The following is an 8,928-nucleotide window of genomic DNA, read 5'->3' as shown; positions in this document are numbered from 1 at the left end:
CAGCGTTTGTAGCGTTGTGATTTTAATTTTGTCGAATTTATTTTTCTTATTTATCCTAATGTTTTCGACGGCAAAATTTTCAAAATGTTTTTTGGCCTGTTAAAAATGTCCACTTTTGTCAATTTCTTAAATTATCTCAGTAATTTGCAAAACTGCTATGTTTTTTCTAATACTTAGTGTGAAATTCTAAGCTATAAGTTGCGACGAATAGTAATACATTTTCTTCATTTTTTTAAAATTTCCGCTTATTTAGGGGTATATGCTTATTTGCTTACCAAAAACTATAGGTACAGTTATCATTTTGATGGTTAATTCACTGGATTATTCTTTTTCTTGGGCTGTGAATGTTCATTTTTACGCTCCTCCAATTTGTTGTATTAGTTCACTGTTTTCCACGGTATAAGTAACGGTCATCTGTTCACGCACAAAATTTCAAAGAGCTGAGTTTTTTTAAATCTACCACACAACATCTGAATTATATCATGATTATTAGTTCCATCACGTGAAAATATTTTTTGAGAGTGAATAACTAAATTGATTTCTTCACCCACATATATATCATAATTTGAGAAGAAAATGCAAACCTGAACAGTTAATTGCAGTTATTAGAGTATGCCCCAGCTGGATACTTCTGAGGCGGGGCTATTCGGGAAAAAATAGTGTATAATTTTTATTTGAATATGATTTGTTATTTTGCTTGTTTGGTGAAAAGATGTTTGAAAAAACTGTCGTTTGTTCTGCCTTCAATTTCATCATCAAATGTTTTGCTCAGTTAAAATCCCGTGACGTGAAAACCACGTTCAATTATTGCTTAAGAACTCTTCAATTACTTCTCCTTTTAATATTGACCTCGGTACCAAATTTTTAGGTATAAATTGGGAAAGCCAAACTATTTTGATTTAATAACAGCTGGGATTTTATTAAACAGAATCACTCGAAAAAAAAACATAGCGTTTGAAGTAAAGCGTTAGCTCACTCTTTTCCGCGGTATATGGTTAGGCCAACTGATCACGAACTAAGAAAGTTCCCTCTACCACACCACATCTGAAATTGTGCGCGTGAAGACCTTTGCAATGCAATCTATGTGGACTACTTGTTTTTTTAGTTGAAAACATTTCTTAGAGTGCATAATTTAAATCAGGCTGTAAAAGTGTTTTCAGCACCCACATATTAAATATAAATTGAGAATGATAAATCAGCCAGATAATTAAAGTGTTAACAGACTTCATCCAAGAAGGATACCTATGAGGCAGATTGTTCAAAAAAGTAGCGTTTGAATTTTGATTAAAATTTCATAATCTTCTTTTGTTTGGCAAAGGTGTGTGCTCAGTTCAGCTTTTCACCTTTTGAGTAAATTTAAAGTGATCTCACTTGTGAGCAATTCTGACCATTTTTGAGAAACGCTCATATTGTATAAACAGAGGAAGATTTAATTCGTATTATATTAAAACTTGATTAAAAAGATTACATTAATTTTTTTGGATAACAAGTATGATAATAAAAAAGGGTTATGAACAATATTGATATAGGAGTAGCTAAGGCTTAACACGAACTGAAATTATAAATTGAGAGATCCCATACCCGAAAGCATTAATCATGGTGATCATATTATAATTGTTAATCTACATTCAACTTAAGGTACGATTTGAGTTTTGGTTATAGAAAGAGATGGCGGTGATGTTTAACACTTTGATAGTTTTGCTGTAGTGACACCAAAAAAATTTCCAGAAAAATATACTGCTCTAGAATCTGATGAAAGAATTCAATAATATAGTGAGACTAATTGTGGTGCTTATTGTTTCTATATTATGTATCAAAGAAAATGTACTGATACTATAACTACTACTAATTAGAATATTATATTATTCCAAAAAAAAAATTGGATGAATATTAATTGGAACCTCGTGAATGTGGTAAGACATCTTTTCAAAACATTTAGTTAAAAATAGATACTACTCTGATTAAAAACATATTTTTGGTTCAAATCGAGGTCAAAATGCAGATGTTGAAATTGTCAGTGAAAATACTGAGGTGGAATTATTAAATATATAAAGTATAACCTTCACGTGACGAGTTCCCTATAGATATAAAGAAACCTATAACCTTTGATGATATACGAGCCAGTTATTAATGAATATTTCTGTGGAGGGAGTCATAAAATCAAAAAAATGGTAATTATCAAAAAACTCTAATTTCATTAGATAGACAAAAGGTTAGACAGAACTATAATCTGTTTATATTATCTGATCAAAGAGATAAGATTATGAGTACAAATTTTGTTAATTTTTGTTAACGGTTGTGGTTTAAATTATGATTGATTTGCAGTTCTATGTTGTCAAGTTTGGAGAGAATCTTATAACTTTATAGTTATACACCTATCTAATAAAAAAAATACTGATAAAAAATTCAGAGTAAATGGGATCAGAAGGCGGAGTTAACGATAGGTTAGTTTTATAATTGACTGTTATTTCTATACTTAAAATTAGATTAAGAGTAAAGAAAAACTTAAAGCAATAAAAAAACCGGTGAACAAACAGTGTTCATTTTGAAAACTAAATTTTATATACTCTATTCTTTCTGGTGTTACTTTTTGATATAAAATCCTTATTTTTTCAAAAGTTGTAACATAAACTAGTGGTTCAGTTGAATGTGTATAGTATATCAAAGTTCACACCATTATATTTAACACTAGATAAAACATTACCTTAAAAATTAATTAAACAAAAACCGAAAATCAACAATCGCATCAATTGTATGTTAACCTACTGTGTAATTTTTTTTCTCAAATCCTAAAAAAGATGCTATTGAATTACCAACATCAAAATCAATATCCCCTTTTAAAACTTGCATCTTACTTTTCGTTATATTTTTGTCAGCTTCGATTATAATAGTAACCTGTGTTTGTTCTTTTCTTGTATCTGCTATATCAGCTAATACACATCCCCCAGGTGTTATTTCTTTTATAGACCAATGCAAGACTCTTTTGAGAATCCTATTTTATCTAAGAAACTACTTGGTTTATATTCATTATTCCATTCTTTAATAATGAGCACAGAGTTATAGACAGATAGTCAAAATAAATCTAACTTTGAAATATTGAAACTATTTTTTTTAAGATCGAGTCCTTCGACTGGTTTTGCCATTCTAAAGTTAAGTTTTTGCTCAAATTTAGGTTTTGTTACCTCTTTAATTGTTTTTGTCCTTCCCTTGAAATTAAAATTTCATTCATTTTCATCTTATAAGCAAATTGCTTCATTTTGGATGATACCCAAATATAGATGGTCATAATGACAAGATATTTTTAAATGAACTTCAGAAATATAAACTGATCTAGCAACTAAGGATTCTGTTAGTATCCATATCAGTTTTTTTCAATAGAGAAGATAATTCATTGAATATACGCGATTCTTATCTTGAAATTGAATTCAACGTATCTACTAACACTGGCGGCGACTTTCCAATTGTTAATAATAACAGATTGACTAAGTAAGAAAGATGGCGTTATTTGGTTCAGTTGAAATTGAATTAAGTGATGATACAACAATTGAATACATAGATCATTTTCAAGCTTATATCAATGGATGAGTTGCTCATTAGTACAAACGATGAATTTGGAACTGTATTTGTAATTTTGTTAGAAGTGAAAATTGAAAAAAATAGCCTATAAAAAATTATTTATGATGTTGCTGTAAAAAGGTCATATGATAAACAAGATGAGTTATCTATTTGGGTTTGTTATTGATGTAGAAAAAACTATATTGGGTTAGGATTCAAGTTATTATCAAAATGATATAATAATTATAGGGTATTGTATTGAACTGATGCAAAAGTTGTCGATGCTAGAAAAGAAAACAAAAATATATTTCGGTGAGTGCCTATTTTTGACCTTAATAATGATAACAGAATAATTATTCAGTATCAATGTTCAGGATTTTAAAAAACAATAGATTAGATTTTTAAAATTACGAAAGAAAGACATTCTATGGAACTGTACCAAATGCTACAAACTTCGTTTTTGATATTGATGTGGAGATTATTATGTAGCGAACACCTTGTATAACAGTTGGTTTTGAGAATAAAAACGTTATTGATCGAGATCATGTTGCAAATACATTCAATTTATTGGATATTACTGAATGTTATTGTTATATTAGTAGTGAGTTTTATCTCAAAGATAGGATGAATAATGATTATAGGAATAATGGTTTTAATGAAGCATTAAAAGATTTGTTGACTTATATTTGAAATACAACGGATCACCTGATCATATTGAACCACATATAAATCATACAATACCTATAAACAGTTATAGAATACAGGTACCTGATACTAGATGTCAAACTGATCATATAAGACTACAGTCAATACGACTTAAATTGCAACTTATGGCTGCTGTTGCCAATGTTATATATCATTCATTACTTTTAATAAAAAGATAAATAGTGGTTTTAGTGATGGTAAATTGTGCTTGTTATAATATTATAGATAGTCTCCTAGATACGCAAATTCTTATTTATAACCAATAAGGGATTCTTTTTTGTTTTTGTTGGAACATTTTGGAAAAAGAGGTTTACTACTTCATTTATAGGGGTTTTTATAATCTTGGAAAGCAACCTAAATAGTGTATAAATCACTTTTATTAGAGTAGCGCTGGTTTATATGTGCTATTCAATCATCTTTCGGTTAGAAATTGGCCGCATATGACATATAGCCCATTAATTTCCTGGGATCAACACGGGGACAGTGTTATCTTTCAATATTTGAAAATTGACCAAGACAAAAAAAATCATTAACGTATTATTGGAAGAACTGCTTGCGGTAGGCTCTGAGTCAAAATGCCGTCGTAATCAGTTCGAACCACTCAGAAATTTTGCTTATTTAATGTATCGTACCAATCAGTGCTGAAGTTGGTGGAAGTGACCTGAAGACCTGTGAAACTGTTGAAAATGCCAGATGCTAAATACAAAATTTAATAAAACACCCAAGTAAGGTGATTCTTATGTTATACTGAATTTCAAATTAACAACTAATACTGGCGGCGATTTTCAAGACGGTGATGATATTAGATTGGTTATTAAATTTATCATGGCGTTCTTTGTTTGACTTGAATTTTAAACAAGGGGGATATAACAACTGAATACATAGATCCTTGTCAACCTAATTTATTGACGTATAAGTTGCTGAGTAGTTCTGATGATGAAATTGAAAGTGGTTAATTTCTTGTAGGAAATGAAAGAGTGAAAAATATAGTCAATTAAAATTATTATGATGCTTTAAAAGAACATAAGTATATGATAATTAAGATGAGCGAATTAACTGTGTTTGTTAATGAATTCGAAAAGATTATATGGGATTTAGGATTCAGGTCATTATCAAATAGAAATGAGTTTTTAGTTGTTTCGGATATAGAAATAGTTATAGTTGTTTCTGATATAATGAAAAGAATACTATACGTTTTTTTAATTAGGAAAGAAAAACATTCTATAAAACTGTATCTAATGCTACAGACTTCTTTTTTGATATTGTTGTGGAGAGTATTATGCAGAGACCACATTGTATAATAGTTGGTTTTGAGAATAAAAATATAATTGATCAGGGACAGGTTGCAAGTCCATTTAAAATAATAGATGTTATTGAAAGTTATTGTAAGATTGTTAGTGAGCTTTGTCCATTTGATAGGATGAACATTGGTTATAGGATTAATAATTCCTATAAAGCATTCAAAAAATTGGTGACTATTACTTAAAATTATAACGGATAACCTGATAATATTGAAACACCCATAAATCATAGAACATTTGAAAGTAGTAATAGAATATCGTTACTTGATCCGAGGTATCAAACTGGTCATATAGGACTACAGCCATTACAACTCAATTTCAAAATTAGTGTTACTGTTGCTGATTTTATATGTCATGCATTGGTTTTAATTAAAAAGCTAATTAGTGCTATTAGTGATTGTAAAAAAGTGTTTGTTATGATATCATAGATGGTCTCCTAGATGCGCACACTTTGTTCTATAACAAGTGATTTTTTTTGTTCTTATTGTTTTTGTTTTAAAATTTTGGAAAAATACTGTTAAGACTGGAATTTTATTATTGATCGAAAAGTGATATTTTGCTTGATTTATAGGCAATTTTATGGACTTGGAAAGTAACCTAAATGGTGTAAAATTAGTTCTTTTATTAGAGTAGTACTGGGTTATATGTGTTATTCAATATCATCTTTCGTTTAGAAATTGGCCGCATAGAAGATATGACCCATTACTTTTATGGGGTCAATACTGTGACATTTTTGTCTTTCAAAATTTCAAAAATGGACCATACAAACAATACCAGAAGCTCATTATTGGAAAAACCGCTTGCAGTACGATCTGTGTCAAAATAGCGTCGAAATCAGTTCACTCTACGAAGAGATGTTGCTTAGTTGATGAACCGTACCATTCAGGGCCAAGGCAGGTGAAGCTGACCAGAAGACCTCTATGAAACAGTTGAAAATTGCAGGGGAATTTGCCAGGTTAATGACGAAAATATATTTGAACACTCAGGGATAGGTAACGCGTCTATGGGACCAAACTCAAGCACCCAATTTTTTTTAGTTTTCCCATTTTTCCGCGTGAATTACGTCACTCTAAGCTTGCAGTCAGGTAGTTGGGAGAAGGGATGAATTAAATAACAACAATTGACCCCTGGATCTCGGAGGAACCCACGGAAATGTATATATGGGGATTTTCTCTTTTTTTTGGAGTTCAACGCATTTGCATTTCCGATCAAAATCAACAATTTTCTACATCTCAGAAGTAGGAACATGGAATGTATTACTCGCTAAAAGGGCTACAACCGAAATGGGGTTATGTTATGCGGTCATTGGCTTGTTTAATTGTTTAATTAGAAGCAGAAATTGCAGAAACTAAGTACAGTTCTAATGGAGAAAACTCATCTACTATGATTCACGTTTCGTAAAAAGGCACCATGAAATTGCTGATATCCCCGCAAAAAATAAATATATCGAGAATCAGCTTTAAAGGCGGTTTCGAAAACACTAGGTAATGTTACGCTTACGAGCATAAGGTTATAATGGCGTTTGAGTTCTGGACACAAATGTTTTTTTTTGGGCAGGTAGCTGGCCTGAAGAGCAAAAGTACAGCACCTCAATTACAGAAAAAGAGCGGAAATTTATACCGTGACACCTTCTACTAACTGAGTATTCGAACGCGTCCATGTCTGATTGATAACTCCAAAGTTTTGTGGTACCGAAAAATTGATACCGAATTTGTGACACCAAAGTTTTGTGATACTGAATTATACTGACGAGATTGCAGTGTTAATCATTCAGTTTGATGCCATATTGAAGTATAACTTTTAAAAGATCAAAATATAGGCTGTAGTTTGTTTCATGATCAACAAAAAAATCCTTGCTCAAAAGCAGATGTTTTGCAGATACCAACTGAAACTAATCTCATATACCCATTCCTATGTTTCGACAAATGTTTCGACAAAAGTACACTGATGATGTACTTTATAAACTATAAGTTCGATGCAATCAAAATTGGTTTTTCACTGCGTGTTTAATTTGGTTTCCTTCTAAATTACACAGAGACCGTCTTGACATTTTTTTTCCAAAAAGAAAACAAAAATGGCAATATGAAAAAAAAATTCAATCCAAAAACATTTCATGGAATTATATTTGTGTTCAAAACAGGATTTCCGCAGAAGAAAGCATATGATTGAGGAACATTCTACACAGGAACCAAAACTAGATATCAAAGTAATTTTTTTATATAATTACACCACAACATCTATTCAAAAGATCTAGTTCAGTTGGGAAATTGAAGGAAAAGTGAGAAAACATTTTAACAAAATTAATAAAAATTTTTAAACGATTTTTTGTGATGGAGTAATCTTAATCTAGTTTAGTTCGCTAAATTATTTTATGAAAAACTGCTGAAGTTTCTCTGTATGTCTATATAGAAGTTCTGAAGGCTCTTAGTAAACAGGACTGTGGTTGAATAGTTGAATATCATTAAATTACAAGAAAAACTAAAGCAGCGTTTGCAAGCCTAATTCTGCTGGATGATTTTTTTTGCAGTTGTTTACCACAGCATTTTTAACTGAGTTGTTTTTAACAGAGACTTCTCTACACCTCTTTAAAGGAAAATCTCGTTTATATTCAGTGAGCGTTTCAATTGAGTTGACTAATTGTTTTTGTTGCGATGTTCACAATTTGAATAAAGTTGACTCCTTATTTGACTGCTTTCTTCAGAATTGGTCCGCTTTTTTCATAGGGTCCTTCCTTAGGCAAGCATTAAAATTTGGGTGCAACGAATTTTTCACCTCTCTATTAATCTATTTTTTTTTCAAACATTTTGACAGCAAACAACAACACAAGAAGTTTGTTGAGTTCATAAAAAACAAACAGTTGGATTAGTTGCAATTGTTGATTTATTTAGCTTAAAGTTTTGAATAATAAATGCTAATCACAAATCGCACATTGAAAGACATGTTTAATTGAACAAAGCACAACTCAAGCAACAAATTTTAACAAAAGGTCCAATTTTTTACATTTGCTTCAGAATAGTCTTTCAACAAAACAGTATCAGAACAACAACAAACAATCTGAAAGAATCACTACTCAAACTGAACAGAATGCAGTTGTATTTATTCTGCCTGATGCCCATTCGAAGGAGAAAACAAATAAATCAGTGATACCCAGGTTGAGGTCGCGCTCGAAATCGCCTCTGATCAGACCGTCCCAGACCGAAGTGACCTCTGATCAGACGAGTATGCGCTCAAAGATCATTGAGCGCTCCAAGTGCGCTCGAAGCCGCCTCTGATCAGACGAGTTCCAGACCGAAGTGACCCCTGATCAGACAAGTTCCAGACCATTGTCCAGACGAGTTCCAGACCATTGTCCAGACTAGAGTGCGCT

Source organism: Convolutriloba macropyga, chromosome 3 (genome assembly GCF_964194025.1).
Source record: "Convolutriloba macropyga chromosome 3, txConMacr16.3, whole genome shotgun sequence".
Lineage (NCBI taxonomy): Eukaryota > Metazoa > Xenacoelomorpha > Acoela > Convolutidae > Convolutriloba > Convolutriloba macropyga.
Note: the sequence above shows the minus strand (reverse complement) of the source record.